General features: G+C 40.5%; 1 protein-coding gene across 3 annotated transcripts in view; it reads left to right on the plus strand.

Annotated features, from left to right (window-relative positions):
• Positions 1–17,108: 17,108 nt before the first annotated feature.
• The window catches only part of FAT1 (FAT atypical cadherin 1), a 126,734-nt gene continuing 123,264 nt past the window's right edge, over positions 17,109–20,578 (plus strand). For 2 of the 3 annotated variants that reach the window (XM_074329767.1, XM_074329768.1), the window contains exon 1: positions 19,916–20,266. The gene's annotated coding sequence lies outside the window, so the exon portion shown is untranslated. Of the gene's footprint in view, positions 17,596–19,915; positions 20,267–20,578 lie in introns of those variants that run through there. The other variant, XM_074329766.1, reaches the window with a different exon arrangement.

Raw genomic sequence — 20,578 nt, forward strand, 5'->3', positions numbered from 1 at the left:
AGCAATCTTGGAATATTATGCAATAAATAATTTATAAGGGCATGACAAAAACTGCAGTTTTTCATAGGATCATTTTTAGTCATTATCTGAGATATGTAGGACTTTAGAGAATGGTTCCTTGAGCTTTTGTAACATTCTCCCCAAAACAATGATGTGATCCACTTCCACTGTTGGCTTATCACTTCTTGACAAAGCACTGAAAGGCAGTGGGAGTAGCTGAGATACCCTGAAGCGTCCCCTCGAATGGTACATCTTGCTGGAAGATAAAAAGCATTTCTCTCCTCACTGTCACAGCATTAGGTTTAGAATAACCAATTCACAAAATGTATCTCCCAAATAAGCTACTGAGTTCTTTCTTGAACTCAAACTATTAGACCCTGGTCTACCTTTGTCCTATTACTGTGACTAGAGTATTATCACACGCTGAATCTTTTTTTCTCTCACTACCAAATTTGGGAAGTGTATGAGCTATAGAATTAGATGATGATCCCATTAATACAGATCTGTTCAATAGACTCCCTCAGTTCATTAATCTCTAATAAAGTCATCTATGTAGGACATTGTTGAAATAGCCTTGAGTCACTTACTTATGATGGTAGAATGATCCCCTGAGACTCACCCCACATTAAATTTATCTAGCAGAAAAACTTCCCTCTCCCTTGGTCTTTAAGTTCTCCTCCTACCTTCTTCTAGTACATGTAGAGTATTGGAGAATTCCACATATCTCAGTCATCCAGACTCAGATTGTGCTATTTCCTAACACAATTTCAGGAAATGGGACAAGAACTCAGAATCTGTGTTGCCTATCTTTGGTACCACCACCTCACCTTCACCTTTCATTTGCAGTTAGGGCTGCTAAATAAAAGACATAGATTGGCAGGTACCTAATACCCCTAATACTTTTCACATGCTCCTTACCCTATATCCTTCTCCACTCTGCTCTGTGCTTAGAAATATAGTTTATATATATGATGGACTATCACTAAACCTTTAAAAGGAAGGAGATCCTGCCATTTGTAATGACATGGATGAACCTGGAGGAAACTCAGTGAAATAAGCCAGGCACAGAAAGAAAAGTACTACGTGATCTCACTTACATGCGGTATCTAGAAAAGTCAAAATCATAGAAGCAGAGAGTAGAACCATGGTTACCAGGGGTGGGGAGGTGGCAGTAGTTGCCCAAGGGTACAAAGTTTCAGTTATGTAAGATGAGTAAGTTCTAGAGATCTAATGATACAGCATGATAACTATAGTCAATAGCATTGTATTATATGCTGGAAATTTGCTCGGAGAGTAGCTCTCAGAATGTCCTCTCAACACACACACACACACACACACACACAAGGTAGTTATGTGAGGAGATGGATATATTAATTAACTTGACTATAGTAACTATTTTACTATTCATACGTATATTACAGCATTATGTTGTATGCCTTAAAGATAAACAGTTTTTACTTAAAAAATAAGTTTAGCTGCTATTAGTTTTAGGATGCTGCACTATCCATTGTTATGCTAATGGTTCTCATGCTTTAACACATATCAGAATATTCTGAAAAGTTGATTAGAGCATATTGCTCAGCCCACCCTTGGAATTTTGAATTCAGCAGGTCTTGGGTGGAGCCTGAACTTTGCATTTCTAACAAGTTCCCAGGAAATGCTGGTACTGCTGGTCTGAGACCATACTTTGAGAATCAGTGCTCTATACTGACACCTCTGTTTGTAAGGACTATAGGCAAATAGTATGGTAATAGCTACCAGAATTGCCAACAGCTGGTTTGAGAGAGGTAATTAATGGGCTTTCTTGTATCAGTTGGGGTCCAAACTAGAAACAGATGGCACACTTCAGATAGGATTAATTCCCTACAGTCAACAAGTGAATGTGTGCAGCTTGTTAGGCACTGGGGTTTTGTGCTGAACACCTAAGTATACAGGTAAAAAATTGAACTCTGCTTATCTCTACACACACTTCTTTAAAACAGCTGACACGGAGAGATCCAAGATGGCGGAGTAAACACTGTGCCTGCTTTCTTCCATGAATACATTAAAATTACAACTAAATTATAGAACAATCAACCTGGAAGCCATCTGAAGTCTAACCAAACAGAAATCCTATGACTAAAAATATAAAGAAGAAGCCACATCCAGACAGGTAGGACAGGCACAGATGCAGAATGGGTCCCAACCACCATGTGGCGGTTGAGAATCAGGAGGGATATTTCAGCTGCTGAGGTTCCCCCAGGAGAAGTGAGGGACCTCAGCCTCCCACACCAGGCTCCTCAACTCAGAGTACTGGTACCAGGAAGAGGAACCGCCATGACACCTAGCTGTGAAAAACAGTGGGGATTCTGACCATCCAGGAAGGCTGCAGGGAATCCCAGACATCGTCTAAAACAGCTCACGCACAGACTCACTTGCAGGCACTCACCTTGGGCTCTGGTGGAGGGGGTGACTCAGGAGGTGTCAAAGACATATGGAGATAGGGGGAGGGTGCAAGAGAGAGTGGCAGACTGACGTGTGCGGCTTTAGAGGGAGGACTGAAGAACACTCAGCATTTTCCCTGTGTGAGGTTCTTCTGTGCAGCTTGCAGGCAGGCACCACCTTTTCTGTGTTGAGCCCGCCCCTTCAGGGCCCAAACTGAATCTGATTGGCCGGTTGAGCTCGTTACAAGATTACATCCATCTTTGTACTAGCTAAAAGACTCAAGTGGGTATCTTAGCTGTATATTCTGAAACTTTCATTTTCTTTTTCCTCTAGGAGTACCTGGTGGCCTTGCCTGCTTCATCCCATGAATTCGTCTTTACTCAAAGCCTGACTCATCATTTTAAATATCTAGGAAAACTTTTTGTGATAGATCGGACTTTTATCTAGGTACTGCTGTCTCCCTTCTTCTGATCTATCTCACTACAACACATATGCAGAGGGTTATTTTACTTCCTTTCACTTCTATATTTGAGGTTATATCCATTCTTGCTACCCTTCATTTCTTCAAATGCCTGTCAAAAGGATATTCAATGGATACATTGATACCCTTTTGGTATTAGGTTACAGATGATCTCTATATGGCCCTAATTATTACAGCATTCTTCTTTACTGTTGTTTTGGTATTAAATATTTTTAATACTAATATATTAATTATTTATTAATTATAATAATTTGTTTTGGTGTTAAATATTTTAATACTAATATATTAACAAACTATTTTTAAGTTAATAAGCACAAAACAAATACAAACAGCTAGAAACCCATTCCTTATCACAGAACTAGAATATTCTTGTACATGAATATATCTGTTTATCCCATCCACTAGCCATCTCTCTTCGAGAAACTGCTATTCTTTTTAAAAATGAATATGCTAATCTCTTCACCTTCTCCCCCATCTTTGGAGGAGTGGGGTTATCACTTTGTGAGGGGTGTAAATGTCTAACATTATGTTTCTTTGTACACCTGAAACTAATTAAAAAATAAAGACATGATAATTATGTGATGTGATAGAGGAGTTAACTATCACTGCAATAGCAATCATATTACAATCTATAAATGTATTCTTAAAAAATGAATATGCTATATCATATGTATATTTCCCTAAGCAATATATTTAGTTTTACTGGATTTTGAACAAATTTTTACGTCTATTTCTCACTCCTCATTATATTTTTAAAAATCATATTGTTACATGTAACAATAGTACATTAATTTTTCCTGTGTAAATTTCATAGTGTGAAGATGCTGCAATTTATTTATTCATTCTCTTTTTGCTGAGCATTTGTGTGTTTTCCAGGTTTTTGTTATTGTGAACAAAGCTGCTATACATTTTCTTATAGATATATGTTGGTATACATGTTTTAGAGTCCCTCTTGGGTGTACTAAACCTAGTGATAGAATTGCTGGGTTATCAGATATGTGCAGATTCATCTTCACAAGGTGATACTCAACTGTTCTCCAAAGTAGTTGCACCAATTTACAATCCTACCAGTACTGTGTAAGAATTCCCATTGAGCCATATCTTTACCACCTCTGATATGATAGGACATCTTAATTTTTGCCAATATGGTAAGTGCTCAAGGGTATATATTGAGGATTTAACTTTCGTTTCTCTAATAACTAATGAAAGTACCCCTTCTTCGGTACTGTATTCATTTCTTAGGGCTGCCATAACAAATTACCACTCACTGGGTAACTTGAAACAACAAAAATGTATTGTCTTACAGTTCTGGAAACCAGAAGTCCAGACTCAAGTTATAATCTTTCCAAAAGCTCTCAGGAAGAATCCTTCTCTCATCTGAATGACTTTCATAATGACACTTGTCATTGGATTTAGGTCCCACACAGATAATCCAAAATGTTCTCATTTTGAGAGCCTTAATTGAATGACATCTGCAAGGAACCTTTTCCCCAAAAGGTCATATTTATAGTTCTGGGGATTAGGAAATGGACATACATATTTTTTTGGGGGGAGGGGCACAATTTCAATATACTACATGTATAATCACCATTCGTATTTTCTCTTTCAAAGTACAGGTTTATGATTTTTTCCATTTCTCCATTGAATGTTCCCTATTTTTTAAATTGAATCGCTCTCTTATTGATTGGCAAGACTTTTTATATTAAAGATATTAATTTTTCTTAATTATGTTTATTAAATGAGTATCCTCCCAATCTGGAATTTGCATTTTCACTTTTTAAAATGGTGTCTTTTGATAAATAGACGTTCTTAATTTTTATGTAATTAAATTTGTTGATCTTTCTTACACAGTTAGAACATTTTATATGTTATATAGTAAATACTTCCATTGGTCCCAAATAAATTATTTTCTTACATTTTCTTCTAAATATTTTAACAGTTGGTCTTATAGCTTTACATATTTAATTCATCAGGAGAAAACTTTTGTTGTAGTATAAGGCAAGGATCCAATTTTACTTTTTGCTGTGCATGGGGATAACCAGTTCTTCTTCAGCCAGTCTTGATCAATATGTGGAGCAGCAGCAGTTATTTCACAATAAATGCGACCATAGCTTGAGGATGAAAGATATGATCTGACATGATGAAGAGACTTATTTTAGGGATACCGTCATCATTTAAGACAATAAGCTTTATTACAGAGCACAATTAAACATATGTCACTTAAAAAGAATAAGAAAATCCAGATGGACATCCCTACTCTACTAACAGCATGACATACAAGACATCCTACAAGCCTTAGCTGAAATAGTTTTGTATACACTAAAGTCTACCTCTAGTCGGGTTAAACTAACAGAGCAAGTAACTTAGAGTAGTTGTTTTTGCATTTGGAGTTGCATATTTACCAAATGATATCATTGAATAAGTGGCTCCAAGAAACACTCAGGTTAACTCTCTCTCACCCAGCAGATGGATGAATCACCAGTGCCCTGTGTAGTTAAGGTAGCAGTTGGTTCATTGCATGCCTCTTCAATCAATGATGTAAATTAGCCATTTGTGTGGGACAGTCAATTGAATCCATAATTTCATGTCTAATAAATTGCACACATACACACAAAAGGATATTTATGAGCAGACTCAGAAAACCTGTTTTGTGTGTATGTGTGTGTTTTGTTTTGTTTCTACACATGGAAGTAAATAATTGCTTAACTTAACTCAACCTATAATTTCTGGACTTCCTAAATAACATGTGTCTTCCTTTACAAAAGTCACAATTGGAGAAGAAAACATGTTCATGATTTTTATGTACTGTGTTCTTTTTGACTCTGTTTTGGAATGTCGTTTGTTGGTTTAGAAATTTCTAGATTTGCTCTGTCCAAAATGGTAGCCATTAACCACCTATGATTATTTAAGTTTAAATGAATTAAAATTAAGGAAAATAAAAAAATTCAATTCCTCATTTTGCACTAGCCATATGTCAAGTACTCAATTAAACCACCGAGGACAGCATCGATAGAACATTTCCATTTTCACATAAAGTTCTTTTGGATAGTGCTGTTCTAGACATTTTCTTCCACTCTATTCATGTGGTTCTAACATTCACGTATTCCTTTATGGTTTACCAAATGTTTTCTCATCCATGTTTTGACTGAGTCCTCACTATATTATTGGTAAGAAGCCATTAGTCCAAATTTCTTTATCTGTTGCTGAGTAACAAATTCCCTTAAAAATTAGCAGCTTAAAGTGACAAACATTTATTATCTCACATAGTTTCTGAGGGTCTCCAGTATGGGAGCAGCTTAGCGGGGTGACCTGGCTCAGGATCCTAATGAGGCTCCAATTTAGCTACCTGCTGGGGTTGTAGTCACCAGAAGGCTTGACTGGGGTAGAAGGATACACTTTTCAGTCTTACTTATGTGGCTATTAGAAGAAGCTTTGAGTTGCTCACCATGTGGGCTTTTGGCTTGTCTCAAAGCAAATAATGAGAAAGAGAGAGAGAGGGAGAGAGAGAGAGAGAGAGTTGTGTTATTGTCTTTTATTATAACTTTATCTCAGAAATTACAAGCCATCATTTCTGGCTTTTGCTATTGTTACACAGACCCTGGTTGGTAAGATATGGGAAGAGACTACACAATGGTATGAATGTCAGGAGTTGGGAATCATTGCTGCCCATCTTAGAGTCCAGCCAATCACATTGCTATTAAGAAGTTCAGTAACCTGCCAAGCTCACACAGCCAATAAACATTAGATACAGAACTCACGTAAATCCTCTGACTTTTAATTCCTTTCTTCCACAGCACTTCCTCTTTACCCATCCAGGTACTACCTCAACCTCCTTAAACAATTTGGCTTTTTTGTAGAACAATGACACAGACTAATAATCTTAACCTGCAAATATTATAGCTGAGATTCAAAGGGACTCAGATGTTAGATTAATAACAATTGTTGCTCTCCTTTTCTTTGATATTTTTCAGGAAAAAACAGTTATAGGAGAATAGGAAGAACAAGAGTATGTTACTGGTAAACACTCTTGATCAAACTCTAGACAGACTCCTTTTATAGGTCTTGAATTTGGTATCCATCGTTGTTGGGCCTGCATCACCCAGTCTTAGCAAGAATCCTATAAAATTGGTGTAGCCAGAGTCACCCACCCTAGATATCTAATCAAATTTTGTCATCTCCCACCATCCCCCAAGTAATATCTGATCACCTTGGCCTGTCTTCAATAAGAATCCTGTCAGATCCCTTTAGCCGGAATCCCCTGTTACCCTTGATATTTCTTTCTTAGTAATTTTTTTTATCTACCGACCCCCCCACCCCCACCCCAAGCCAGCTCCTTGGCTATAACTCCCCACTTTTCCTTGTTGTATTTAAAGTTGAGCCCAATTTCTCTTTCCTGCTGCAAAATGCCATTGCAGTTGTCCCTACATGTAACATGATAGTCCTGAATAAAGTCTGCCTTACTGTTTTAACAAGTGTCTTAAAACATTTTTTTCCCCACTACTCCAGAACAAACATCAAATGGAGTGGAGGAGATAAGAGGAAGATTACTTTGTTCTTTCTCTCATACACCTACCCTCGCAGGAGAAGTGACTTTTTACAAACTGTTGCTTAGAAAAGGGGCAGGAGCAAACTATCTTCTTTCCTACACATATAAAACAACAAAGAAACTTAAAGAAAAACTTATCTTCAACCATAGCACGCCCTGAGTTTTAACTTTTTTTAAGTGATTTATTTCAAATAAAGGGCAAAATGTGGACAAAGTTGGCCAAAGTGAATATACACTGATTTTATTTTTTGGCTTGCCATTCGATATTGGCAATCGGAGGCACAGATAGACTCAAATTCCAAATGTCATAGATTTACTCACAGAGAGCACTCCAGCGGACTGCTTTATTCTTTGGTAATTATTTGACATCAGGATTTGGTTTACATTCACTGTAGAGTCTAGGAAATTACTTCTGATGTGTCCTTACAAAGCTACTGGGAAATGTGCTTTGGACACCTGAGAGAAAAGAACAGTAGGAATGAAGAAAAATCTCTTAGTTGAAGAAATAAAATTTCAGATTCTCAGTTTCATCTTAGTTATGGTAGAAAAATGGGCAGTTGGCAAAACTGAATCATTTTGTATGTATCTAAAAACTTCTTTCTCACCTTTAAGGGAAAGTTCTAAGAGTCCTTCAATATTGTCATTATAATCAGTCTCAATTCCTAGTGACCAGTGAGTTGAGGAAGCACTGCCACTTATTTTCGTCTTTCATATAATTCCCAGTATATTTAATAAAGGATTAGCTAGTGGTGGGAGATGATGACAGGTACAAGTGTCCCAAATCCTAACACAATTCTGTTTGAATAAGATGGAAGCTTATGTGCTCTCCCATAAAAAGAAGTATGTCAACTATAATTTAATATATATAGTCACGGGATATGGAATACAGCATAGGGAATAGAGTCAATGGAAAAGGATGAAGTGTCTAATTATTGCATTGTTTTGTACACCTGAAACTAAAAAAAAAAAAAAAAAGTTTTGAGTTAAGATTGACTCCAGAGAGAGTTGGTTCAGTGTCAATGAGAACCCTCATCTGCCTTCCCCCGTTTAGGCCACATCCTCAGCAAGTAAGATGGCTGCAGTAGTCCCTGGTATGGCATCCTAAATCTGACAATGTCCTTAGAGAGACATAATGTATCTCATGGATCTCTCTTAGGAGGGAGAAAATTTTGTTCCAGAGCCTCCAGCAAACTTCCTCTGATATCTCATTGGCTACAATTGGTCCTCAGGCTCATGACAAGGGGTAGAAAACTACACGATGGGCTCAGATAGATCATCTGTTAGAGAAAGAACATTGGGGGACTATCACAGTTTTCATCTCCCAAATGGAAGCCTCTTAATTTCTATAGCAGATTAGCTTTTAGGATAAAAAATTTCTACCAAAAGTATAGATAGAGGGAAATTTCCATATTGTCATATAGGAAAGCATAAACGAAAGAGAGAAAGAACTAGAGAGATCAAGAAACACTAGCCGTTCCAGACCAGAAAAAGGAAAACTGAAGTGTAAGTTGAAATGCTGATCATGAAATCCTATGAGATAGCCCTTGTCAGAATTCATTGAGCCTCATTGGTATGTATTTTTCTGCTGTTCAGACTAAACAAGTTAAAAGCCAGACGATTTTAAAGAGAAATGTGTGTCAGAGCACGTATATATACCTAGGAAAATAGGCAAATCAAACAAATAATGCATGTATAACATATATATATTCCTAAACACAGTTGGTGATGCTCTTACTCTGTGACTAAAGGAACCACTTTTCAACAATTTTTTTGTTTTTGTTCTATTTCTTTTAAAAATGCCATTGGGATTTTGATGGGGATTGCATTGAATCTGTATATTGCTTTGGGTAATATGGCCATTTTAACTATGTTGATTCTTCCAATCCATGAGCATGGAATCTTTCCCTTTCTTGGTGTCTTCTTCAATTTCTTCTAAAAATGTCTTATAGTTTTCAGCATATAGGTCTTTCACATCCTTGGTTAAGTTTATTGCTAGGTATTTTATTCTTTTTGCTGCAATTGCAAAAGGAATTGTTTTTCATATTTCTTTTTCTGAGATTTCATTGTTAGTATATAGGAATGCAATGGACTTTTGTACTTTGATTTTGTAGCCGGCAACTTTACTGTATTTGTTGATTGTTTCTAATAGCTTTTTGGTGAAGTCTTTAGGGTTTTCTATATATAGCATCATGTCATCTGCAAAGAGTGATAATTTAACTTCTACATTCCCAATTTGGATGCCTTTTATTTTTCTCTTGCCTAATTGCTCTGGCAAGGACTTCCAACACTATGTTGAAAAGCAGAGGTGATAGGGGATAGCCCTGTCGTGTTCCTGAACGTAGAGCAAAGGGCTTCAGTTTTTCACCATTAATTATGAGATTAGCTGAGGGCTTCTCATATATGGCCTTTATTATGTTAAGGTATTTTCCTTCTATACCTATTTTATTAAGTGTTTTAATCATACATGGATGTTGTATCTTGTCAAATGCTTTTTCTGCATCAATTGATATAATCATATGATTTTTGTCCTTTATTTTGTTTATGTGATGTATCACATTGATGGATTTGCAGATGTTGAACCATCCTTGTGCCCCAGGGATGAACACCACTTGGTCGTGATGAATAATCTTTTCAATGCATTGTTGTATTCGATTTGCTAGAATTTTGTTTAGGATTGTTGCATCTGTATTCATCAGAGATATTGGTCTGTAGTTTTCTTTTTTTGTGTTGTCCTTACCAGGTTTTGGTATCAGGGTAATGTTGGCCTCATAAAATGAGTTAGGGAGTACTGTCTCTTCTTCAATTTTTTGGAAGAGTTTGACCAGAATTGGTGTTAGATCCTCTTTGAAGGTTTGGTAGAATTCACTAGTGAAGCCATCTGGTCCTGGACTTTTGCTTTTGGGAAGGTTTTGGATGACTGATTCAATTTCGTTACTGGTGATCGGTCTGTTTAGATTTTCCAGTTCTTCATGGTTCAGCCTAGGAAGGCTATATGTTTCTAAGAACTTGTCCATTTCTTCTAGGTTATTGAATTTGGTGGCATATAGTCCTTCATAGTATTCTTGGTTGATCCTTTGTATTTCTGTGGTGTCCGTGATAACTTCCCCTTTTTCATTTCTGATTTTGTTAATTAGTGTCTTCTCTCTTTTTATCTTAGTGAGTCTAGCCAAGGGTTTGTCAATTTTGTTAATCTTTTCAAAGAACCAGCTCTTTGTCTACAGCCATACCACCCTGAACACACCCAATCTCATCTGATCTTGGAAGCTAAGCAGGGTCGGGCCTGGTTAATACCTTGATGGGAGAACCAGCTCTGTGTCATATTAATTTTTTCTATTGTCTTTTTGTTCTCTATTTTATTTAGTTCTGTTCTGATTTTTGTTATTTCCTCTCTTCTGCTGACCTTGGGTTTCACTTGTTCTTCTTTTTCTAGTTCTTTAAGGTGTAACATGAGGCTATTTATTTGGGATTTTTCTTGTTTCTTGAGATAGGCTTGTAATGATACAAATTTCACCCTTAAAACTTCTTTCGCTGCATCCCAAAAATTTTGGTAGGATGTATTTTCATTGTCATTTGTTTCTATGTATCTTTTGATCTCTCCTCTAATTTCTTCTTTGACCTGGTCGTTCTTTAAACGTATGTTGCTTAATCTCCATGTATTTGTGTTTTTTTCCTGCTTTCTTTTTGCAATTGATATCCAATTTCAAAGCCTTATGATCAGAGAATATGCTTGGTATGATTTCAATCTTCTTGAATTTGCTGAGGCTGATTTTATGTCCCAATATATGGTCTATCCTTGAGAATGTTCCATGTACACTAGAAAAAAATGTATAGTCTGATGTTTTAGGATGAAGTGCTCTATATATGTCAATTATGTCCATTTCATCTAATGTGTCATTTAGGCCTGCTAGTTCGTTATTTATTTTCTGTTTGGATGATCTATCCATAGCTGTCAATGATGTATTTAAGACCCCTAGTATAATTGTGTTTTGGTCAATTTCTCCCTTTAGTTCTGTTAGTAGATGCTTGGTATATTTTGGTGCTCCCTGATTGGGGGCATAAATATTGATGACTGTTATGTCTTCTTGTTGTATAGTCCCCTTCACCATTATGAAATGTCCATCTTTGTCTCTTATTACTTTTTTTCACCCTGAAGTCTGTTTCATCTGGTATTAGTATGCCTACACCTTATTTTCATTGCATACCATTTGCTTGGAGTGTCAATTTCCACCCTTTCACTTCGAGTCTATGCTTGTCCTTGTAGCTGAGATGTGTCTCTTGGAGACAGCATATGGTTGGGTTCAGTTTTTTGATCCAATCTGCTACTCTGTGCCTTTTTATTGGTGAGTTCAGTCCATTTACATTTAGGGTGATTATTGATATGTGAGGATTTCCTGTCATTCTATCTTTAGTTTTCTGGTAAGGCTGTGTCTCCATTGTTTCTTTGCCTTTTTGTTGTTGTCTATTATTTCTGTGTGGTGGTATTCTATGATGTTTCCCTCTGTTTCTTCTTTTATTACAGTATATATTTCAGTTCTGGATTTTTTTTTTTTTTTTTTTTTTTTTTTGAGTGTTGCCCTTAAGTTTATGGAAAAGAAAGTTTGATATTTAGAATATTCCATTTTCTTCAGCACACTTACTTTCTCCATTCCCATATTCCGTTTCAGGCCTTTACTCTCCCCCTTTTTATGTTTTGGTTGCCACAAATTATCCCTGTTGGTGGCTGTTGAATAGACTCCTTTAGTATTTCTTGTAGTGTAGGTCGTGTATTAGAAAATACCCTCAACTTCTGTATGTCTGGAAAGATCTTTATTCCTCCTTCATATCTAAAGGATATCTTTGCTGGATATATTATTCTTGGCTCATAATTTCTCTCTTTCAATAGTTTGAATATTTGGTTCCACTCCCTCCTGGCTTGTAGAGTTTCTGCTGAAAAATCTGATGATAATCTAATGGGCTTTCCTTTATAGGTTACCGTCTTCTTTTCCCTGGCTGCCTTGAGGATTCTTTCTTTGTCGTTTATTTTAGACAGCTTCATTACAATGTGCCTTGGAGAAGGCCTGTTGGGATTGAGGTAATTATGTGTTCTACTGGCTTCTTGGATTCGAGGATCCATTTCTGTCCACAAGTTCGGGAAGTTCTCATTGACAATTCGTTTGAATATATTCTCTGTTCCTTTCTCTCTTTCTTCTCCTTCTGGTATGCCCATTATTCTTATATTGCTCTTTCTGATGGAGTCAGAAAGTTCTTGTAGAGTTCTTTCATTTCTTTTAAGTCTCAAGTCTCTTTCTTCTTCCACCGTGTCATTTCCAGGTTTCTATCTTCGATGTCACTGATTCTTTCTTCCATCTGGTCAACTCTACTACCTAAACTGGGTATTTCATTCTTAATTTCTTCTCTTGAATTCTTAATCTCTAGAAATTCTATTTGGTTCTTTTTAAAAATTTCAATCTCTTTCGTAAAATGCTCATGTTGTTCTTTGATTGTGTTTCTGAGTTCATTAAACTGCTTTTCTGTGTTTTCTTGCATCTCGTTGAGTTTTTTCAGAACTGCAATCTTGAATTCTCTGTCATTTAAGTCACATATTTCCATATCTTTAAGTTCCTTTCCTGGAGACTTTTCACTTTCTTTCTGAGATGTCTTGTTGCCTTGGTTATTCATGGCAATTACTGATTTATTATTTCTCTTCCTAGACATCTACAGGAGTGGCTTCTGCAACAGGTTGATAGGAAGAGGTCTTTCTTTTGTTTTCCAGTGCTTGTTGGTAGAATGTTTTATTTGCTCTCCAACTGCAGCCTTTTTTTCTCTCTCACACGGTAGTGCTATGTTTTCTCTGCACTATTCCTGCTTCTCACACAATGGGGTGATTCCCTGGGAGATGGGCGTCTCCTCTGTTAAAGTTCGCCTGGGTCACAGGGCGCAGTGTCTGTGTGGGTATGCGGAGAGCTTTTGAAGTTCCAAAGCTCTTCCTGCACCAGATTCAGAGCCCATATGTTTCAGCAGTTCTGTTTACTACTGCAGGGATCCGCCCAGATAGGTGGGGACAGGCATGGGGTGAGTTGTGAGAGGTAGCCCAGAGCAATGGCGGCGACCACCACCACAGCTGGTCCTGCTTGCACAGCTCTCTCCCCTTTGCCGGAACTCGTTGGGCTACGAATCTGTGTCTGAGCTCCACAGTTCTTAGAATGTTGGCTATGTTGGCTATGAAGATAGCCAGCCTTGGGTTTCAGTACAAAAGGTGACTCAGCATGAGTTATCTAATCTACCTAAACCTCAGTTTCTCATCTATGAAGTGGCAGTAGGTTATTAATTGGTAATGTCTTACAGGATTTTATAAGAATTACATGTGATAATGCATATAAAGAAGCTAGAACAGAGTCTGGAACATAACTGGCATTAAATCGATGTTACTGCTATTGGTTCTACAAAGCCTCATGGCTGAAATGAGAGGGGTAGGGTGAGAAACAGTGGGCAAATTTGAGGGAAAAAATGGCATTGTAGTCCTTGTCTTCATTCTTTACTGGTATCTCTCACAACCAGTGAGGCAGATATTTTTAGATCATTTTAGAGATGCACCTTTGTAGAGGAAAGTGAGGCTCTCAAAATTCAGTAATAACCAAATACACTAGATTTTACGTGGCAAAGACAAGACTCAAACCAGATTTACTGACCTCAAGTGTAATGCTCTTCCTACTACCTCTGTCGAGAAAGTATTTTAACAGTTTCTGCATGATTCGTTACTTACTGTTCAAAAAAGTAGACTTGGAATCCTTCAATCACTAAGCTGGAAAAGCATCACAAGAATTACATTTGTCCAGCAAAATCTGCTCCCAAACCATTTCGGGATGTTGATCTTATATTTGTAGGGACAGGAAGTCAGCAGCCAGCCTATTCCAGTATGTATTTATTCCTAAAATGAAGATATACTTTGCCCTCCTTTTTTATTACTAGTTAGCCGTCCAGTAGGATATTTGTAATGCCTCCAAATATTTTCCAGACTAGCTATGGCATCTGGAATTTCACTATTAAAATCAAATTTTATCCTTAAGGTACAGCTTTAAGAAAGTCCTTCTTCTAATGTACTTGGAAGGGACCACGAATATTAACATATTCATACCCATAGTTAACTGCTACTGATCCTTATCAGATTGACAAGTTGTCTGTTCTAATGGCCCTTTCTTGAAGAGTACAGGCAGATCCCAGAGGAGAGCTGTATGTGAAGGGTAAAACAATTCCAAAACAATGGGAAAGTGGAGAGGGCTGAATAATAGTATGTCACCTTCAGGAAGTGTAGGCAGAAAGGCGGTGCAGGCAAATGAGAAAGCAGTGAAAAGGAAAAGAGAGAGGAGGCCAGAAGTCAGTCAGCCAACTTATAATTATTTAGTCCTAGGACGGTTCCTAAAAATGCCTTAGAATTTTTTCTTGCTTTAAATTCAGTATATCCTCTGGTTTTAGTTCTCAACAGTGATTGAAAACAACTAAAAGGCCATGTTAATATTTCTTAATCACCAAACACACCTAATTCATTAAATCTTGAGTCTTTTCTTATTTCACTGAGCATGTTGTTGATACTTTATAAGTATTTGTGCAATGAGTGAATCCTTCTGTGATTCTATTTTGTTTTTTACTTTGGAAGTGACTCAGTATTGGATACATCAAAATGATAATACTTGAAGTAGTCTTCCAAATTCCATAGCAAAGTCTTTAGCAGTGTTGCTCAATAGAACTCGGGGTCATGATGAAAATGTTCTTTAATCGGCCCTGAACAATACAGTAGTCACAAGCCACAAGTGGATATTGAGTACATGAAATGTAGCGAGTGAGAGGAAAGAACTGAATTTTAATTTCATTTAAATAGCCACTTGTGGCTAATGGCTACCTATGGTATTGGACCAGGTGGGTCTAGAGGTTTTATTAAAAATTTTCTGCCCCTCTCACTTTGTTTTTAAAAGTAGCAATTTGGATTCCTTCTTAATTATTATGTAGAAGTTCCCCTCATTTGTAGTCTTCTTTTTTAAATAGAAATAATTAGATTTACCTATGATAACTCTAAAGATTAGTACAGCAAACCAAATTGATTTGCACAGCAGTGTCTGGAGGGAATTTATGTGTGTCATTTATAGGAACTTGTAATACATGGTCAATTTCTAATTTCAACTATTGACGTAAAAGAGTCTGTGTAGCTAAAATAGTGAAGCATGAGGAGTGTGTCCTCTGCACTGACAGGTTGGCCTTTCAAGGCAGTCTTTCATTTGATGGCCTCCTCCCTCCTCAGGAATCTGGCACCTTCCCACTGTCCCTGTGTCTGCTGGGGGCCTCTAAGGTCCTTTCCCATAGCTCTTCATCCTTCTAGCCTCTCTGTACCCTCCCTGCCCTTTCAAATCAAAATGTACCTTGAATTATTTGTGATGAACTCCCTTTAACTCTTCCTTATTTTATAGATGAGGAAATGGAAACATTGCAAAGAAGAAGGGTGGGTAAGAAAACTAATATTAACTACTACGTGCTTGCCAGACACGTCATATGATGCTCAGGAAAAGTGTTGCCTGAATGAATGAATGTTATCTCCCTGGCAAATAAATGGCATTCAATAAATACTTTTAATGGATAAATACACGAATACATTTTCACCAGGTGGAACAGATATTATTGCTTTATCACAGATGAGGAAACAAATTTAGAGAGGGTATATGACTGACTTCCTGAAAGCTAAGCACACACAATACTCCAAACATTTGATCTTTACCTTTCAAAGAGAGGGATCAGTTAAAATCACCTCTAGATTCACATCGATGGCTGCAAATGCAGTGGTAGAAGCTGCCCTCCAGCCCCCTCGCCCTTTTCTAGGGATCTTCGAATTTTAATGTCAAGTTTCTGGAGACAGTGTCAACCAACTCACAGAAGTGTCTCCCTGGGAATTTCACACTGTTCAGGAGGTTTTATTTTGGTATTTACCGGCATTAAAAAACAATTCCACAGCAGATATTTTCCTGGGGTCTGGACGCTTACATAAAAACGACGCATTCATTTACAAATTAAACTTCAATAGTGTTTACATTGATCTCAGTCCATATTACGAGGAGTAGACGATTAATTTGTGTATTGGCTCCTATCACTACAGATGACTTGTAAGAATCAGTAGAAATTGACTCCTCCTCCATCTCTTCCCCCACCCTTCGGAAGCTTCTATGTTTACTTCAGAGTACGGTCTAAAAACGTAGGCGCTTTTGGAAAGGATTTGAAAATTAAAATATGGCTCCGTGATTTTCAACACAAAGACCACAAACAGTGCTAGAGCACAAGAAGTATTTAAAATATATCACCTCCAGAAGTTGGAGGGCTACAAAGTAGAAGTCGTCCAGGCCAGTCTGCAGAGACTGTTCGTGATTCCAGCCCTGCAAAAACCCGGCAGGCGACACGTCGCGGCGAATTTCAGCTGCAGAAGAGGAAGAGCATCACCTGCAGTTGGAGGCGTGGGAACCGCTGCCAGAGGGGGCTTGAAAGAAAGCAAGCCAGAGAGGGGGAGCGCAGCGGGGCTCGGGGGCCGCTCAGGTGCTAAGTGAGAGGACCGCCAGCGTTCTGCGGAGCCCGGGAGACACCGCAGGGTAGAGGTGGGCAGACGCTGCACCAGAGGGACCGCAGCTGCGGCAGGAGAGACGGCTACAGCCGCGCTGCTACTGTCCAGGAGGCGGACCCCGCGGGAGAATCCCTTCCGCGCCGCGGGGCGGGGGCTAGGCGGGGCGCTGACGTCACCACCCCTCCCCCAGCTTCTCCAAGAGGGAGGGAGTGAGGGAAAGAGGCAGTGATCCGCCGCAGCTCCCGGCCGCAACTCCCAAACTAGGCGGCTCGCTGCTTGGACTTGTCCTGACAAACTTGGCTTCTCTTCGGCCCTCTCTCTAGCCCTCGCTCACTCTCATCTCGCTTCCTTTCGGTGCTCAAGTTTCACCCAGGACTGAAGCCTCCGGAGATGCGTCCACCTGGGTCCGGGCACCGCGGGCGGATCACACTCTCGCTGGAGACACGCTGAAGATCCGAGGAAGGCAAAGTTGGTATTTCAGACACGGCTTTTAACAAATATCCAAATCGCGTGGAGATTACGGAGCTGCCAAGGACTTTAAAGCGGAGTGCCGAGGGCTCGGCTGGTTTGGTGAGTTCTTTGTTTAGTGCAAGCTTTATGTATTTAAGTTTCAACGTAAATGAAATTACGTGGGGTGTTTGGCTCTAAGCTAGTGCAGGGAAGCGTGTGCATCCTACAGGCTCTCCGCTCCACGAGCTGCACACTCCTCTGGCTGTGCATGGCTCAGGAATGAAAGATTGATAAACACAGATTTTGGAATTCATAAAATACATGCATAGTACTGCTCAAAAGAACTTGAAAGGCTATGCTATTTGTGCATTATTTAAATGTAACTTATTATAGAAATGGTGCCCAGGGAGGGCGCATCAGGGGCAGCGTGATTTGCAGTGGCACAGCGCCCTCTAGTCCGGACACCCGGCAAGGCGCGCGCTCTCTGCCGAGTTCCTCGCGGACCGCGAACTTGGACCTGCTCCTGGGACGTGGGCGTGAACTCGGTCGCCGACACCCCAGCTTCACTTACCACCCACTCCGGCCCATTCCGTATGTAATTTACAAATAGTTTGGGTGGACTGGATGCAGAGGCAGTGCTGGAGGACCACGGTTTTCTTTTCGGGAACTATCTTCCATCTGCTTAATTTCCAAAAGCCTTTGAGGACAGGGTGGGAGGGTCGACTATTGAAAGGACAAACGTGGAGCTTGAACTACCTTTCTCTTTCACGTGAAGGTAATTCGATGATAGCAGAAAGGCACCTCTATTTCGTTCCGTTGGGGCTAAAGGATCAGTAAAAACGTGGCAGCGCGGGAGTCTGAAATATCTCTCTGGCTCTGCTTTTCTGTGGTGACCAAGTGCAACTTCTTACAGGCAGTTAGGTTTCTCAGGAAGCCTGGAAAACCGGGGTTCCCAAACAGATGTTTTAGCTCGAGTAAGCGTTATTTATAAATAAATAGTAATTTTCTCCAGGAATCCTTTTGTGCCATTTAAAAAATCTTGTGATTTCATGTTATGGGATCGTGTCTTTTCACTTTTCACTCTTTTCCCCCCGCCCCACTCTCCAACTGTTGGTGTGTCTTGTGTGGTTGTGTTTTGTTAAATTAGAATTCGGCAAGGGGCGCAAAGCGGTTGAGCTTGGAGATAAGGTCACCTACTTCAGAGTTATTCCCTGTGTGAAATCGACCTATAACATCAGGAGCACTTTGCGCAGTTGTGGCGGTGGCCAAATGTTTGGATGATAGTGTTTGCTTGGTGTGTGAATTTGTGTGTATTCTAAATAATGCGCAGGGAATACACTACGTATTCTTAGTGCTAAGAATCAGCACACTTATTCTACAGGCATTATTTTTCCTTCCCTGCCATAATCTGCTAGACCTTTATTTTTTCAATCACCTTCTTTAAAGTGGTTTAAGGGAAGACTGCATTACTAACTTTGATCCAAGGAAATTCTCTCTTTAACCCTAGACTCCCTCGCTCCCATCTTCCTCGCAGTTTCCCCTGCAACCTCCTCCACCGGTTCCGGGGAAATCAGATCTCTTTGTCCTCACAATGTTAAAATGTTCGAGCCCAACAAACTTTCCGAGGTCATGTCCGCCCTCTTCCCGGGGCTGTTTCCCAATGCCCAGGAGCATTCCAAGCTTCGGCTGCGTCTCAACCGCACGGAGCCCGCGTCTGGAGCTTTGCTAACGCTGAGGATGGGCTCGCAGCGGAGAACGCCAGACTGCGCACCTCGGCACGGGGGGAGTTCCCGGAGGGGGCTTCCCTCTCTCCCTAGGGAACTTGTAGTTTCGCGTTTGACTGGTTTCAGTTTGCTAGGTGTGACTTACCGGCTGGGAAAGCGCACGAGGCGGCACAGCTGCCTTTTGTCCCGCGATGTGGGAGTCAGGGGTGTCTGCCGACGTTAGGGTTCCTAACCAGGGTCGGAGAGGTTATGGGGTCTAACTAGCTCTGCACTTAAAGATCGAGGAGGAAGCGCTTTCATTTTCCAGGGATAATAATATAGATTGAAGAAGGAAGTCGATTCCAATCTAACTGCATTCCTTTTCAAACACCCCCCCCCCTTTTACTTCTCCCCCACCCTCCCCCCAACAATTACAGACCCGGAACCAAGGCATTGAAATGCAGATTTAGGAATTCCCTGAAGGTTCTAGAGAATCTAAAGAGAGGCGTGGGAAGCTGTTTCATTTGCCTTAGCTGACTTTTTTTTTTTTTTTTTTTTTTAAGCTAAACAAATGTTTTCCCTTTCGTAGCAAGAAACATTCCATATTCTCTGCACAAATCTGTGCTGGCCGTAACTACCGTCGGCCCTAGAGCAAGCCCCACACTGTTCTTCTGAGTGTGGCAAGAGCACTTGCTTGTTTCCTCGCATGGAGTTGGCTGCTGTAGCAGCAGGGGATCTCTGACCGGTGGCTGGACGTTGTTGCCCGGGACCCCGGGGGCTAATAGTCCCGCCGCCAGGGAAAGTCGGATCGAGTTTCCGCGCTGGAGAAACGAGCGCCGGCGCTCGCAAGGCGTGGCCGCGAGCGGAGGGATCTACCTCGCGCCGGCCGGCCTGGGAGCGGGGCGCGGGGGTGGCGAGCCGCGGCCTGGGAGTGGGGCGTGCGGGCGGCGAGGGCTGGTCGGCCACACCATGCAGACCTGTGGGCCCAGTGAAACCGCCGGCAGACCCAGTCCCCGCTCGGGGGCGCGCTGAGGCGGCGAGGTGTGCCGCCCCCGAGAGCGCCACCGCCACTTGAGGCCAACTTTGCTGTAAGTTTGATGGAAACGAAGTTGGGGTTTGCGGGCGGGCGGGTGGGCGAGGGGCTCCGCGCCGCGGTTGCCAGTGCCCGGGAGGCATGCAACTTGCTGCTTCGGGGTGGCGGCTTTGGGGCGCCAAGGTGCTTTTCCCAGCGAGCCCAGCTGCGGATCCTGTTTCTGCCGGAGCTCTGGAAAAAGGGATGAAAGAAAGAGCCCGGCTGGAAGGTGGCAGTGCAGTGGCGCCTGCCCACTGGAAAGTTCAGTGCTGGCGGTGGATTCGGCAGCTTGGCGACGAGGCGGAGGCAGAGGCGGGACGGAGGGGTG

This window comes from Rhinolophus sinicus, linkage group LG04, assembly GCF_036562045.2.
Source record: "Rhinolophus sinicus isolate RSC01 linkage group LG04, ASM3656204v1, whole genome shotgun sequence".
In the NCBI taxonomy this organism is placed as follows: Eukaryota; Metazoa; Chordata; class Mammalia; order Chiroptera; family Rhinolophidae; genus Rhinolophus; species Rhinolophus sinicus.